At 40.0% G+C, this 16,805-nt stretch overlaps 1 protein-coding gene across 1 annotated transcript in view; it reads right to left on the minus strand.

The window, feature by feature from the left end:
- Positions 1 to 16,805, minus strand: part of glceb (glucuronic acid epimerase b) — a 74,769-nt gene that overhangs the window by 35,646 nt on the left and 22,318 nt on the right. Inside the window, exon 2 of the mRNA XM_037791914.1 lies at positions 2,994 to 3,108. The gene's annotated coding sequence lies outside the window, so the exon portion shown is untranslated. The remainder of the gene's footprint in view (positions 1 to 2,993; positions 3,109 to 16,805) is intronic.

Below are 16,805 nucleotides of genomic sequence, written 5' to 3' on the forward strand. Positions count from 1 at the left end.
CGGAAAGGACCACAGGCCGGATTCGAACCCAGGTCCACCGCTGCTAGGACTGAGCCTTGGCCATTCATGGGCGCCCGCTCTACCGACTGAGCTAACCAGGCGCCCTGGAATATCTTCTTGATTAGTTGATTAATCGTTTGGTCTATAAAATACCAGATAATAGAGAAAGATTTCCTTAAACCTGCACTAGGCAGAATATTTTTGGCAACATTGGGCAAAGATTCCATAATAACCTTTCAACATATTGTAATTCAAGTGTTCTGAGAGAAAATTAGACTTCTGCACCTCCTCATGGCTCTGTTTTCAGGCTTTGAAAAAGCCCGTGACAGGAGACTTCGGCCAATCACAGGTCATTTCATAGAGAGAGTGTTCCTATTGGCTGTGCTCCGGCTGGTAGGCGGTGCTTAGTATTTCCTAAACTGATCTCAACATGGCTGCCCGGTCACAAACCTTCTCATTTTAAACAGTACACTACAAGACGTTTCTGGAAACATTTGAGGCAAGAAATAGGCATTACAGTAACAGAGTATTGATTCATATTGGATAAGCGCTGCCTAGTTTGACCGTTTGATCGGAGTTCACGAGTGATTGACAGCTGCTCAGAGCCGGCAGACTCCAGATCAGCACTGATTGGTTGTTTTCCTCCGGTCTGTCAAATCTTTCAGATGCCATTAAGAGCATCGGAGGACACTGAGGCACATTATTTTTTTTCAGATTACCTGTCTCATGCACTACTGTCAGGATAAAGTGACCAATTTATAAAAATAACTTTTTTTTATCATATTTGTTTTATTTCTACCCACTGCTGCTTTAAGCGCAATGTGACGCCTACACATGACTTGTTATGTTGCCCAACAGCTCCAAACCCCCAAAATATACAGTTTACTATAACATAAGATAAAGAGAACCAGTAAATCCTCACAATTGAAACTGGAAACGGAGAATGTTTGCTTGAAAAATAACTTCAAATGATTAACCAAAAATAGATTGTGAGTGACACAGTTACAAATTTGGTAACGCTGCGGTGGTTTCGAGTGTGATCCACCTGTCTTAAAAGAATTTCAGACGCTCAGCTAACAAACCTACGCTAACTGAACAGACCAACAAGTAAACTTGCATCACTGCTCAATAATAAAGCTTTGTTTCGAGGCAGCCCAGAAGTGAGTAAACTGCTTTGAAGTTAATGCGCCTGTGCGTTTTATCTCTAGTAGGAGGATTAAGCAGGTCATTACCAAAAAGCTTCTAACTGAGGCCTACTGAGGGATTAAGCAAGCTCCTAATCAAATGGAGAGGAGACAAGAGAGATATTTATAAACAAGACCTTCTGCATCGTTTCAGAGGCAGGTCATGCCAGCTGCTTGTCCTGCAATACCACAGAAACAAATGTGGATATAATAAGATACAGGGAGCGGCGGAGGATGCTAAAAGCTAAGAAACAAACCATGCTATGGTAGAATTTAGTGCACATAGTATATAAGTGCTGCAACAAGAATATGGGCTGTGTAAACTCCAGCAGTTAGGGAGGAAATGGCATCGTACATCAACTATGGATTTGGGGTTTAATAGTCCTTGCTTGTTTTGTCCTTGCATTCTAATTACTTTGTATATGCTCAAAATGCTTTGGCATTTTTTTTTCTTAAGTGAGAATCAGAGCACTCAGTATTTATAAAACTGCATCTTAGCAAGTACACAATTGGAGTGTTGAAGTGTAATCAACAAGCTGAGCTGAGCAAATGACTGACTAATTTTAAAAGGGGCCATATCATGCTCATTTCCAGGTATATACTTCTACTTGAACATATTTACATGCTTTAATGTTCAAAAAACACATTATTTTTCTCATACTGTCTGTCTGAATATTAGCCTTTTAAGGGTAATGTTGGTAATCTATGTGACATAGATGTGTGTATATATTGTTTATAGGCTTGGGCAACATGATCTTGTTGTCAGATATCACTGGTTTCTAATGATACTGCATCTCATTATTTTTGTCAGTTTTGTCACTTTCTTCACAGGTAGGGTAAGAGTAAGCTCATGGGAAGAATGCCAAGATTGAAACCAGCTGTCTTTCCGCATCTTTTTTGTGTTTTTTTTGTGCCCATCTATGCTTGATTTTGTGCAAATATTGAGCAGAATGTTGTTTTGCTTTTCTGCGTTGAACAGACCAAACAATTAACAAATCAGCCAAGTTGTGCAACTAGACAAACGTCATCGTTAACTGAAACATGATGTAAACATTTCACAACTGAAACAACAGCCTCCAATTCAATACTATTACTTTTTATAACTTGATTATCAAGCAAATTGTGCAATAAATTCAACAGTATGTTCAATCTGGTTGTTGATGATTTCAAAAAACACAAATGATTACTGACCAGGTGACATAGCCATCTGAAATATCAGCCGTGGTGTGAAGCGGTGTGGCATTATCCAGAGGTTATAACGGTGCTGTATGAGGGTGTGTGTCTCTTCATGCAGACACACACGTTCCTGTGTTATACGAGCTAATGAACCCAGAGCTAGTTCAAAGAGCTCCGTCTTTCCTTATGCTATCAAAGATGACTCGGTGATGACAAGAGGAGGAATGCAGGGCTTAGGGGGACTCCTAACTGCTATGCTTAATCATTTCACCATACAATCAAGACTGGGCCATTTTTTCACAGTAGATATAAGAACGTGCAGAAAATGTAAGATTTAATTTGTCCATTTAATGAAGTCCAGCACAAATTGGCATACAGAAGAGGTTGTACTGCATACAGTATGTGATTTTATTTCACATACTGTAATTAAGTTTATTTCCTAAGACAAAAATATCCAGTGTTTCAGTTAGGTTGTAATCAAAGGTTGTGCATGAGTAAAATATCTACGCTGAATGTCATCCAAATATATCACTGTATAAATATATATACTGTGTATACCCTTGGGGACGTGAGGACTTTGATCATCAATGTATGTTGCCCTGAATCGAGGACTGTAATGATATTCATACTGACCTCTAATCCATTCACAAGGAAACGGCCAACTGGCTGGACATCCTGTCGACATTCACCACCAAGTCTTTCCACAGCTCCTTCTCCTGGTATTTTCTGCTTCCAGTTTCTTCAGCACCTATACATGACAGAGGAGAGAGTGGAATTACATTATTGTGAATTAAAGTTATGTATATAAAAAGGTGCATAAACATGCATACAAATCTGTCAATATTGTCATTCACTGGTTTTGTTTATGCTGTTTAAAATTTTCAGTGCATCTTTTCCCTTTGTAATCATGTCTAAAGCATCCTTTGAACTTTGGTTTAAAAGGTGCAGCATGTAGGATCTGGTGCCATCTAGTGGTGAGGTCGCAGATTGCAACCAACTGAAACTTCCCCCGTGTGAGAACAATGGGAACGATGGCCGATGCGAAACGCGAATGCCCCTCTCTAAAGCCAGTGTTTGGTTTGTCTGTTCTGGGCTACTGTAGAAACATGGTCGCTGGCTCCGTGAAGAGGACCTGCTCCATATGTAGTTTTAAACGGATGATTCGAAGGTAACGAAAACAATGATTCTTATTTTCGGGTGATTAAACACTAAAGAAAACATACTTCTTAATATTATATTCCATTTCTGCCAATAGATCCACCTTAATGTTACACAATGTTCCTTTAGATTGGTGAGATTACTCAAGTCTTATCATCTGACATTAAGAAGACTTAAAGTTTAAAAGCCCCGCCTAGCAGCCCTTAGAACAGCGGTTCCCTTTTAGCTCTTGATCCTTAATTCAAAGCCATATCTACTTGTGCTCCCTGGTCACGAGTTGCATGTCCATGAGTTGGGAGAAGTTGAATAGAAGAGTCATTTTCCCTTATCAGATTGTTTCGTTTGAATCATTTTTAGCTGTCATAAGAGGTAAAACTATATCATATTTTACAAGAAAAACAAAGATAAAAGTCCAGTAAATAAACATTCAGTGTAGCAGAAGTTTGTGTTTTATTATTTCCTACCGCAATTTAAGACCCTTAGATTCATCTTGTGACTCCCTCTGCGGTTCCTGACTCACAGGTTAGGAACCACTGCCCTATAGGCCTGTGTTGCTCCTTACATCCAACCTAACCAAAGTTTCCACTGACAAATTGGCATTTGTTACTCAACCACACCAATAGGCCCTTTGCACAACAACCATTTTGACATTGAAGGGTAAACACAATGTGTATTTCATCAAATGAATTATGGTCTCAATCTATTCAATGTGTCACAGCCATTCCAGTGAGCCAGCATGAACAATACCACACCTAAATGGAACAGGGCCATAATTAATGTTGTTAATTACACCTGTGTTTACACTGCAAATAATATATCAAGATGGCTGCTGTGAAAAGGGCCTATTTCAACTACATGCTTATTGCTTTTCAGGGTCACATCATAGTGGATTTGGGCATGTTTGGGCCGGGTTTATCCCAGCGTGCATTGAGGGAAAGTTAGAGACAGTGGAACAGACTGCTTTTTCTACTCTATCAAATGTTCAATATTAACACAAAGTAATAGATAATCATGCAGAGGAATGAATTCCTCAGTAATCTGAGCATCTTGGTCTAAACAGGCTCCACAGTCTTCTCATGAAATCCTTTAACACGCTAAATGTTTCCGGAGGGAAATTATGATTGATCACTCCGGCACATGAAGCAGCTTTTCAATGCAAACTTTTCAGAATGATACAAAAATTATCAACTGTTGCAATTTCATTTTCACTGTGGCTAATTATCACCTTAAATCAATGCTCCATAGACTCTGACACTGACACAAATACATAATTGTAATTGCAGCCGTGATGAATTTATAGGCTTTCCGACAGCAGGGTCATTAATGTACAACCAATCTATCAGTGCAAATGCGCTGAGAGTGACATGGATACTTTACTCTGCAATTAATCTCACCAATGTATTTCTAGCCCCTGTTGAAACAGGCCATTAAACTAAAGGAGGTGCTAAATCGCCACATCAAGGGAGGATATTGATCTCTTTATGAAATGTGCTTATTGACAAAGCACTTAAATTAGATATTGTAGAAATAAAACCAGCTGGGCTCCCTCTGTCATTGCACGGCATCCTTGTAGTTTTACAATACTTGAAGAGAAAATAGACAGAGAAACTATACATAGTATGATAAGGAAAAATACCACAACTTTTGTTCTTATTGGTCTAAAGTCTTGAAATTTGGTACAGACATACTTTGGGCAAGTCTAATAGTACAACTTTGGCATTTTTAGATCACATGGAAAAATGACACTTGTATTAATAGTCAAAATCAGGATTTTTGAAAAATTAAGAAAAACGCTTACATTGTGTTTATTAAATGTTTTCCATATGAAATATTTTGTTTACACTGCATATGTGTGCATATCTTTGATATTCAACTTGTTATTAGTTCATAAATACCAAATACTTGATTGTGCTTCTTGTAGCTTCCGAGATACAGCCATTTTCTTTTCATGCCATATCTAGTACAGTATATCGCAAAAACAGTTAGATACAATGTGATAAGAAAAACTCTTTTCAGCCAAAAGGTTTGACCAATTTTTAAAAAGTCTTCACATTTGTGCTCAGACAAGCCCAGACAACACTTCCAGAAGTCTTCCACCAAAGGAAATTAAAAATTTCAGTTACGGGCACAAATGGGTTGAATGAGTCAAAGCATCAATCTCCCTTTAAGGTACATTTTAAACAGATAACAGATTGCACATTAAACAGATTATACACCAAAGAAAACATACTTATTACCGAAATGCTACACACATCAACTTATTAGAGTTCTTTTAGAGTTCAGTACCAAGGTAACGGCTGGATAAATATAGACCTTTTCATTTTCACACTCGACAACATAAACATTGTAAATGGGCCCCTTTGCATTGTATATCATGTTACAATGTTTGTTGATGCAGTAGCTGACAGGAAGTAAACTTGGACCAAAGCTGCTGTTGTTGTTAAGTTACATTTTGAACAGATAAAAAATGTGCGATTAATTGTGATCAATCATGGACAATCATGTCATTAATCGTGATTAAATATTTTAATTGACTGACAGCCCTAGTTGATACACATCTTTGCTGTTATGCTTCTTTCTCATCTTCAGGTTAAAGGCAGACTTGAAGAATGTGACAGTAAAATATTACAGACTGCTGGTGTCTATAGTTAAACCACAACTCTGTCTATCCACCATTAACACACATGAACTTGCCCGCTACAAATAAGTAACAACAGAATATGCAAAGAGATCAGCTTTCCAGCCTTTTTGTCTGTTATCAGGTTAACTGTACCCCAACCCTGGCTAAAAAAGCAAATGATTTAAGGTAATGCGTGTTTAAACCCTGTAGCTACATCCTGCATATACGATCTATACTGTAAAAGGTCTGAGAGTCAAAATAAATTGAATATTTCTGGCATAATTATGCTCTGATGGCACAGCGGGGAAATGTGCTTGTTTGTGTAACCGCCTTCAACTGAAAGATGGCACATGTTGTACCCAGACAGAGTGAAACGGAAGTAGAAATGTCAGCAGTCTTAATCAATATTCCCTGGCTACTGTATGGGCGTACTGATGCTTTTTTGAGGCAGGTGTGCTGCAGGCAGATGGTGAGAAGTAGAAAATGAGAGTAAACATCAGCCCGGAGCAGCTCATTATTCCTGGAGCTTATCCTGCACCACTCCTGCCATCTATGCATTTTCTCGGCAACATTTCATTCTGGATATCTCCTCTCTCTGAACATCTGTTTATAGTGTTGTCTTGCTTAAAGGAACATCTAAGTTGAGCTACTGCACAGGCATCTACTTAACAAATAACATACTAATATACATACTGTTATGCGTAGCCATTCAAAATAACATGCATCTGTGTTAAACCGAAAGGACCATCTGTCAAACAGGCAGTGCTATCTGCTTTTCATTAACAACTTGGAGAAGTCACAGAGCTGAGTCAGTAAGTGTGGATGTGCCATTAGTGTTCTCAATTAGGACTCTCTCTTCAGTAACCCTTGAATACAACGAAGATAATCAATTTATCTGATAACCACATTTGTTTAAACGTGCTAAATGCGAGATTGGGAGCATATCTATTGCCTCTGTACGGCTCTCAACATGGCGATGGCTGAGCCAGCCAAGCCCCCAGGAAGAGCGTCGGTTGTTGATCCCAATTTTTATAGTGGCCAAACGGCAGTACTACAACTTCTGTGTCTGTCACGTGATGCCACTGGGCCCAAAAATACTTTTTCCCATAGACTTATATTGGGAAAAAGACATCTGTAACTCAGCGGATAATTCTTTTTAGAGGTGAATCAACTTCCCTGTATGAATACTTGAATAACCCTTATTTAAATCATTAGGTCCTAAAAGTTGTAAAATGCACTAGTAGCCGAATCCAGAGTTATTTCCCTTCCTCCGTTCATTTTAATGAGATCCAGACCGAGGCTGGAGCGAGGGCTGGGAGGCGGAGTTAGCAAGCCGTGACGACAGCGTGACGACTGTGACCCCGTGACCGAGCCACGGGACCGAGCGGACGCTACTGCGCCTGCTCCATGGGCCCAATGGATGAGGAAGATCGCCGGAAGATCCGGGTACTTTTCCAGTCGGAAGTCGAGCCATTTTGGCTTCTTGCGCCACTGAGCAACTCTCACAGGAATGAAAGGGAGCCTCCAACACTGTATCCAGTTCTCTTAATACATCCATGGAGCCAGCAGCGTGCAACTTAACTTAACTTAACCTGGGGGGAACCGGAGGGTGGGTGCTACGCTTCCACGACCATGCTGTCGGTCCGGACGGCGTTACAGCGGTAACCGACGTATGAGAGCAGTGTAGAGCAGCGGCCGTGAGCGAGGCAGTGGAGCACGCTCACATGCACGATCATGCACTAATAGCACGTGCGACCGGCCCGGCTATGTCAACAAAGCACGGAGAAGCTCTGATTACAACACACACAGACGGAGAGTGACTTAGTGACAAAAAGGAGTTGATGGACAATGTTTGAGATGTTCTGATAAAAAAGGTACAGAAGTTTTTACGTATTTTATCAGAAATCAGCACCTTGGTATAAACTATTGGTACAGCAGTAAAAAAAACATATTTGCTAAGAATAAAAGAAAATGCAATTACATCAGACTGGAGGATGAAGATCCTTTCTGCAGAAGTTTCTGAAGATGAGGTTGAACCAGGGTGAAGTATGAGTTATATAAATAATGTCTTAAGGATGTGTTATCAAGGGCAATGAAAGCCAAGAAGCACTTCAGCTCCTCTTCAAGGTGGCTTAGCATGCGGCTCTCAAAGCTTAGCACTGCACTGACACCATTTTCATAGCCTTTACATATTGTCCCATTCAGTCGACCTTTCTTAAGCAACGGGTTGACACCTCGCATATGAATCACCAACATCAACTTTATGGCTCTCTCCTGTGAATACATTTTGAACATTAGGCTGAGGATATTTCTTTTACGGCGGCTCGACTCAGAATGATATTAGGTTATTAATTATTCTAGTCGCTCCTCATTTGCTGCCATCCTGACACGAGCAGCCATCTATCAAGACTTGTAGTTGGGGTAAAAAGAGAGATGGAGACCCATCTGTTGGGCATTCATAATACATTCATTTTCTCTTTGGAGTCAATGGCTGGCCAAAACACTGAACGATCGCACCACTGATGCCACCGTGGTGCCAGCCATCGTTGACCATCTGATGCCCAAAGCAATATCCAAGAATTCTACGTCGGCAAAGTGAAGAATTAATTGAGATTTCTGCTTGCAGAGCTGGAGCGAACTGATTAAATGTGATCACTACTTATCGCACACTTCATCAACTCTGCCTGTTCACACGCGCACACACACACACACACACGAACAAGAGGCACCGTGATACACACATTTTCAGATTCAATACAACATTTCAATTAGAGTTTAGGGCTGCAACTAACAATGATTTCTTTTATCAGTTAATCTGCAGATTTGTTTCCCATTTAATCAATGAATTGTCTCGTCTATAAAAAGTTATAAAATCTTAAAGAAATACTATTTACAATTTCTCCGAGCTTGTTTTGTCCTGTTTTGCTTGTTTTGTGATAATCAATTTACTGACAAATAGTAGCAAATCCTCACATTTGAGAAGCTGAAACCGGGGAAATACTTTGTACTTTTGCTTGAAATATCACCTAAATGATGAATCGGTTATCAAAATAATTAATTGTCTCTAATAGGGGGCAGCTCTGGCTCAGTCCATGGGGACTTGGCTTGGGAACCGGAGAGTCGCCGGCTCAAGTCCCCAGAGAGACCAAGTACGGAGTGCGGACTGGTAGCTGGAAAGGTTCCAGTTCGCCTCTTTGGCACAGAACCCTCAACTGTTCGGGCGCCATCCTGTGAGGCAGCCCCCTCACTCTGACATCTCTCCATACATTAATGCAAGTGTATAGAGAGGTGAAGTCCTGCCCCTTCCAGTGGACCACCATGGGACCTTATTTCAGAAAAAATATGAATGGTAGTCAACGGTGAGAGACAAATATTTTTTTGAAACCTTTTGAATTGCGCCATGAATCACACATATGATCACACATCAGGTAAGATAACATTTCATTTGCGCGTGGAACATACAGTAGCTAAGTAAGCTAGCTAGTGCTGGTGACGTAAATTGTCCGAGACGTGAGATGTAGTTCACTGAGCGGTTTCACACAAAACCTAATGATACTACGACAAACCTACCACAAACTTTCTTTACTTGGAAAATGATGTTCTAAATTGACAAACATCATATGAGTGATTCATGGAGCAATTCAAACGGGATAAAAAAATATTTGTCTCTCACCGTTGACTACCGTACATATTTTATTCCGAAATAAAGTCCCATGGGGTCCACCGGAAGGGACGGGACTTCACTTCTCTGGATGTCCTGCTTGTTGATGTGTGTATTTGGGCCTGTGTGTGAGAAAATATATAACGGAGTGAGAAAAAAAATATTTTCCCTTGCATGGTTTAATAAAAGTATATTAATCAACTTTTCTATTAGAGTTCAGTACCAAGGTAGCTGCTGGATAAATATAGCCAGTGTGTAATCCACTCTATTGTGTGTGTGTGTACAAAGAGAGATATAGGAACAAAAAGCTACATTTAGAAGTTTAAATCTGTCATTGGAAAGGAGACAAAGGATAAAGTGTTTCTTTTCAGGCTATTTTATATTATAGTGTGTTTTATACCAAAGGTTGAATAAAACATGCACTCTTGAAAAGGTAATTGAAATTCTTGCTCATTACATATTCATAATGACCTGTCAAAAGCGATAAAAATGAGACAATCTGGCGTACATCTTATGGACTGCAATGAAAGAACACAATGCTTCTATATTAATACTTGTCTAATTAAATCAAAGAAATATGCATAGACCAAAAATCAATCATTACTAAAATAAAGATCTTTAATTCACCACCCAAAAAAGCCACAAACCTGGGCGACCAAACTAGTCCCCAATGCTAGGCATATCCTCCCAAAGCACCGGCCCCATGCCAACCTCTCCCAACTCTCTAAACATTAGGGTCATTTTCACACTGGATTTAGTGAACAAAGAGGGTTTCAGTGGGCCTGCATCACATGCTGGGAGATGCGTTGTGGTTGTCACAAGTGTTCAGGGATATAGACAGTAAATTCTGACATTGTTTAGGGGTGCTTTGCATATATTTAGGGGCTCTGTTGCTCCCTTTTTGTGCCCAGATTGGGTGCAGCTGTTTGCTCTCTTCTTTCCCATGCACAGAGACTATCTTCCATTTATGAATTCCTTAAAAAAAAACTACATACATTCACACTTCACCTGTAGCATCATAAGTTAGCTACCCTTTACAGAAACATACAGATACTTTTTGCATTCAGTCGTGAGATCACGGTAACATCAGCGTTAGAGTGACTCAGTTCAAGGGGTGAGGCAACAAGCACAAACAGGCTCTGGGGAGGCAGGTGGAGTCAGTGCGCAGACTCAGTAAAAAAAAAAATCAGAGAAACTTGAGAACTGAAGAGTCTCTGAGAGCCACTCCTGCTTTGCACTCCAACTCTAAAGCGAAGAAACAGGCTGAAAGGATAAGACTTGGAGTGGGAGGCGGCAAAGGCAAGCTTGCAAGCGGAAGCCAAGATGAAAGTAAATAAGAGTTTGGAAGTTTTTGGAAGCTGAGTAAATACCCTTGGTGCCTGTCAAGACTCTGTGGTGCTCTCTGTAGTGAACTCTGCTTTCATGCTTGTAGGCAAAAGCTGGCGATGGAAACACTTTATCATCCGATTGCAGAAATGAGTCACAGAAGAAGTAGCGAATAAACATAAACATACACAACCGGTTAAAGCACGGGAATTATTTATCTCACTAAGTATGCAAAAGCTGAAATTGTAAACTTATATTCACCAAAGTAGTGTCCACATGAGACTTCATTTACCACGGATATTTTGCTGCTAACCTGGAGTTGAACCTCATCGTGTTGTGCTTGGTTAAACGGAGAAGGGCTGCTGGCGATTATTTTCATTACGTTAATCTGCATATTATTTTCTTGCATAATCGATTCATTGCGTCATCTACGAAATGTCATCAAATAGTAAAAAAAAAAGTCAGTCACAATTTCCGAAGAGCCCAAGATGACGTCTTCAAGTTGCTTGATTTGTCCGACTCATACTGCAAAAACCATAGACATTCAGTTTAGCATAATTTGTAAAGCTGCAACGATTAATCAATTAATTGATCAGTTATCAACTTTTAAGTTAATTGCCAACTATTTTGATAATCGATTAATCGGTTTGATTGATTTTTTAAGAAAAAACTGTAAATTATCTGATTCCAGCTTCTCAACTGTGAATATTTTCTGTAGGGCTGTAAAAGTTAACAGGATAATAACGTGTTAATGCAAATATGTTTTAACGCCGTTAATTTCTTTAAAGCTCAGTTTTAAAGCTGGAGTGAAGTTACTGGTATCCTATGAAACTAAAAAACCTAAGGAATCCATTGGTACCAACCATGCCATACTACCGCGATTCACTATGGGCAATCATACAATTAATCGGGATTAAATATTTTAATCGATTGACAGCCCTAATTTTCTGGTTTCTTTACTCCTCTATGACAGTTAACTGAATATTGAGTTGTGGACCAAACAAGACACTTGAAGATGACATCTTGGGCTTTGGGGGACACTGATTGACATTTTTCACCAATTTCTGACATTTTATAGACCAAATAACTAATTGATTAATCAAGAAAATAATCAACAGATTATTTGACAATGGAAACAATCATTAGTTTCAGCCCTTATAATTTGACAGAAAAAAAGCAGCAACCAGTGAATGTGAGGCACTTTTGCTTGAAAAATATCTGAAACAATTAATGACATATTAAAATAGCTGCCAATTAATTTCCTGTTGATCATTTAACCGATAAATCAACTAAATGTTTTACTTCTAAATTGGAGTAGGTCTGTTTAAACCAAATTAAACCAAAACAAACAATTACTTCCCGACTCCCCTGACCCAAACAGATAAAACGCCAACTTGGAGTGCAGGAAAACATATTTTGTCTTTGAGAGGACAGAAGATGAGCACTCTTGCAGAACAAGACAACTGACACGAGAACACGTCCTACCGGCCTCCGTGTATCTGACGAACAGCTCTGAACTTGTTGGTAGCACAGACACCTCGGTGTGAGCTCTGGAAAAGCAGAGGGCTGCGCCCCAGCTGCCTTTCACATGAAGACAAGACTTGCATCTTCAGAACCTTGTTAGTTCTCTGAAAAGGCCACCGACTAGTTTGGAATATTAAGCAGCTCATGCTGTCGGAAATCAAAAGGATTTTGGAAGAGAGTGGGAAGCTTCAAAAAGGCTTTGATGGTATATATCGCTCAATCTCCCGGAGATATGATGGAATGAGGAAATAAAGACAGGGGAACAAAGGGCTTCACAGAGAGGAGGGCGGCGTGGAAGTGGTTCTCTCAGAATTCTGCATATGCATATATCATTATGCCTCAATCAGCTCTTAAAATGTCAAGACTTCTGACTGAGAGACACGAGAGAGACAGAAATAGAAAAAAAGAGGAAAGTGGGACACCATAATGATACTCATAGATAGGTCATTTATCATATCAGGCACACTCAAGTAAGGCAGTTGTCTCTCTTCCAGTAATGTCCAAATGCAGACCACATTTACTGCATTAATAAGTAATGCGGAGCACACGCTATGTGAGAATGAAGCCAATTTTAAGCCTAATCCCCCCTCCTGACAATCGTCGGCAAAGCCCCAATTTTTTGATGGTTCTAAAGATTATCTTTCAGATATTCTGGTTGTGAGGTATGTGTGAGTGTTTTTACATCCCCCGATCGGCACAGAAGTCCAAATACAATATTGAATCACGATTAATCACATGATTGTCCATGATTAATCGCACATTTTTTATCTGTTCAAAATGTACCTTAAAGGGAGATTTGTCAAGTATTTAATACTCTTGTCAACATGGGAGTGGGCAAATATGCTGCAAAATGCAAATGTATGTATATATATATATTATTGGAAATCAATTAACATCTCAAAACAATAAAAAATATTGTCCAGAAACCCTCACAGGTACTGCATTTAGCATAAAAAAAATGCTCAAATCATAATATGATAAACTGCAGCCTGACAGGCAACAACAGCTGTCAGTGTGTCAGTGTGCTGACTTGACTATGACTTGCCCCAAACTGCATGTGATTATCATAAAGTGGGCATGTCTGTAAAGGGGAGACTCGTGGGTACACATAGAACACATTTTCATTCACATATCTTGAGGTCAGAGGTCAGGGGCATGGCCATGCCAGTTTTTTCTCGCCAAAATTGAGTGCAAGTTTGGAGCGTTATTTAACCTCCTTCTCGACAAGCTAGTATGACATGGATGGTACCAATGGATTCCTTAGTTTCATATGATACCAGTATCTTAACTCTAGCTTTAAAACTGAACCTGCTACAACCTCCGAAACATTGATTGCGTTAATGCGTTGAAGAAATTGATACGATAGCCGATTGGGAACCAAGCTGACTAAGGAAGGAGGGACAACAACTGCCGTCATGGTGGCCGCGGCTAATGAATTAGCCAATGCAAAACACAAAGCATTAAAGTAGTAGAAAGATGGACTCAAAATTGGAGGACTAACTTGTTGATCAGTGGCAACAACACAAGTGTTTAAAGTGTCTCAATGATTTCATCAATATTTTGTGAATTTTCAGTACCAAGTAGTGCAAAAACTAACATCGCTGTCGTCTGCCATGTTTGTTTACACTAAAGTCACGTTTTGATCTTGAAAGATTTTGCAAGATTTTCAGATTTTTTTAAGTCGGGACTCTTGTTGTTCACGAATTAAATCTGTTAGTGTGTGTTGTTTTCGCCAAATTGTTGCTCTCCACACACCATAGAAACGGAACTGTTAAATTTATCATAACATGTCGTTATGTGTGGGGTCTCTCACATTTTCAATATCTGTTAAGATTTTAAAAATCTTTTTGTGTGGACCAGCCTTATAGGAGCAGTGGGTAGAATTGGAGCAAATATGATTAAAAAAAGTTATTTTTATGAAACAGTCCTCAGGTGCTCCTAATGGCATCTGCAAAATTTCGCAGACCAGAGGAAAACAACCAATCAGAGCCGAGCTGGAGTCTGCTGTCCAGCTGGCGTCTCTGAGCAGCTGTCAATCACTCGTGAACTCCGATCAAACGGTCAAACTAAGCAGAGCTGCTCAAATATGAATGAAGATTATGCTGAAAGGTTATTATGGAATTATTGCCCAATGATGCCAAAAAATGTCTCCCTACCCTCGCTTTAAGTTACATGCTTTAATGCCTGGCACCACTGCTTCTTTACTCTGTGTTGAAAAGGCAGCATCTGTAGATATGGAAACTCTAATGTACAGATTCACTTTCTGTTTCCATTCTGTGCTCTGCTGGGAGAGGGGACAGTAATGAGGGTGTGGGGATGGAAAGATACTGTTTCTTTACGAGGAAATCGAGGGGACAGAGGCAGGAAGCAGAGCAGAAATCTTTGTTATGATTTCTGTGTGGGAGAGGAAGCGTTTCATCCAATTCTCTCTGGAGGAATCTGAGGTCAGGTTCCTAATGAAATGATTGGACCACCAGCGGTCTTTGCAGGAATAATTACAGAAACAGTGACTTCCCGCTGAAAGATTTAAAGACATAAAGACACGCTGTGCTTTTTCTTGGCTTAGCCAAACATGCTGATTTAATAACGGCACTCCTGTTGCAGTGAGAAAATTAACCACTTTGCAAGGAGATTAGATTTAGCCTGATATCATGTCTCAGGCGATTCGTCCTTCCTTCAGTCACAGAACAAAATAGGTTGTTGCCCTTGAGGCTTCCAGTCTTTGGTTAAAAGATATCAGACTTCCATATTCAATCTGAGAAAGAAAAGTCAAAACCTAATGAGTCACAGTAGAGCTAATCAAGACAGAGTCTGTTGTGAGATTTAATATGTCCAGCACCTTGGCTAAAGCAAGCTGAAGAATTTACAAGAAATCCAGCAACAAGGTTGAACATGTCTGGCAATAGGAGAGGTAAATGGCTCTTTCAAGCTGACCTTGTCTTTGCTGTATTCTGCAGGGTTACCACTAAGTGGCCTTTCCAAGCAAATTATTACTCCAGTCAGGGCGGCACACTCCTGTCAAGTCTGATGTTTTCTCTCTTCCCCTGTAATTGCTCTTCTGTAAATCCCTTCAACCTCTCTGTGGCTCTTAGGCCATTTCTTTCCCTTACAGTTTATCCTTCCGTCATATGTGTTTGTATGATCACACAGGGATATGTTAAGGGCATTAAAGGGATGGTTTGGGTATTTTGAAGTGGGGTTGTGTGAGGTCCTTATCCATAGTCAGTGTATTACCTACAGTAGATGACGGTCGGCACGCCCCAGTTTGGAGAAGCAGACAGGAGTTACCGCACAGGAGCACAGCAATGTACTGCAGTGGACGGGGCCGACAGCAAGACATATTTTAGCCACCAAAAGGAAAGACTTGCCTTAAAAAAGCAATATCAGTTTAAGTGTACACTATATTTAGAATATTTTCATCACTTTACCTTGCAGTCTGACAGCCCTTTCCGACGGGGAACTGAAGCTGTTGTATTTATCTAGGCTCTCGCCAAAGCCACCAGACTCCATTGAAAAAAACTGTGATTTTACATCGCAGAACACAGCCAGTTGGGTGAGGCAACAAGCTCAAACAGGCTCTGGGGAGGAAGGTGGAGTCAGTGCGCAAAAAAAACTTGAAAACTGAAGCGTCTCTGAAAGCCACTCTTGCTTTGCACTCTCTAGATCTAAAATGCTTGTGTTGTGTATTGACTTTGGTTAGCTCAGATTCACAAACACAAACAAACTAACCGATTGAGGCAGCGGTAGACCAGCAATTCCTGTGTTCTGCAAGGCAAAATTACTGTTTTTTTCCAATGGAGTCTGGTTGCTTTGGCGAGAGCATAGATAATGGCTTCAGTTCCCTGTCGTAAACATAGACTGTATAGCTGTCTCACGGTAAGGTAAACCAGCAAAAGTATAAGTGTACAGTACACTTAAACTGATATTGATTTATTCAGGTGAGCCTTTCTTTTAGGTGCTAAAATATGTTATGCAACCGGCTCCGTACACAGCAGTAAACTGCTTTGCCTCTGTTTGGTAACTCCTGTCTGCTTCTTCAAACTGGGGGTGTGCTGACCATGCTGACAGTACCTTATACAACCCCACTTCAAAACACCCAAACTATCCCTTTAAGGCTATTATACTTTGATTTTATTCAGGATTGTAATTTTCTAAT

Source organism: Sebastes umbrosus, chromosome 2 (assembly GCF_015220745.1).
Source record: "Sebastes umbrosus isolate fSebUmb1 chromosome 2, fSebUmb1.pri, whole genome shotgun sequence".
NCBI classification, from domain to species: Eukaryota; Metazoa; Chordata; class Actinopteri; order Perciformes; family Sebastidae; genus Sebastes; species Sebastes umbrosus.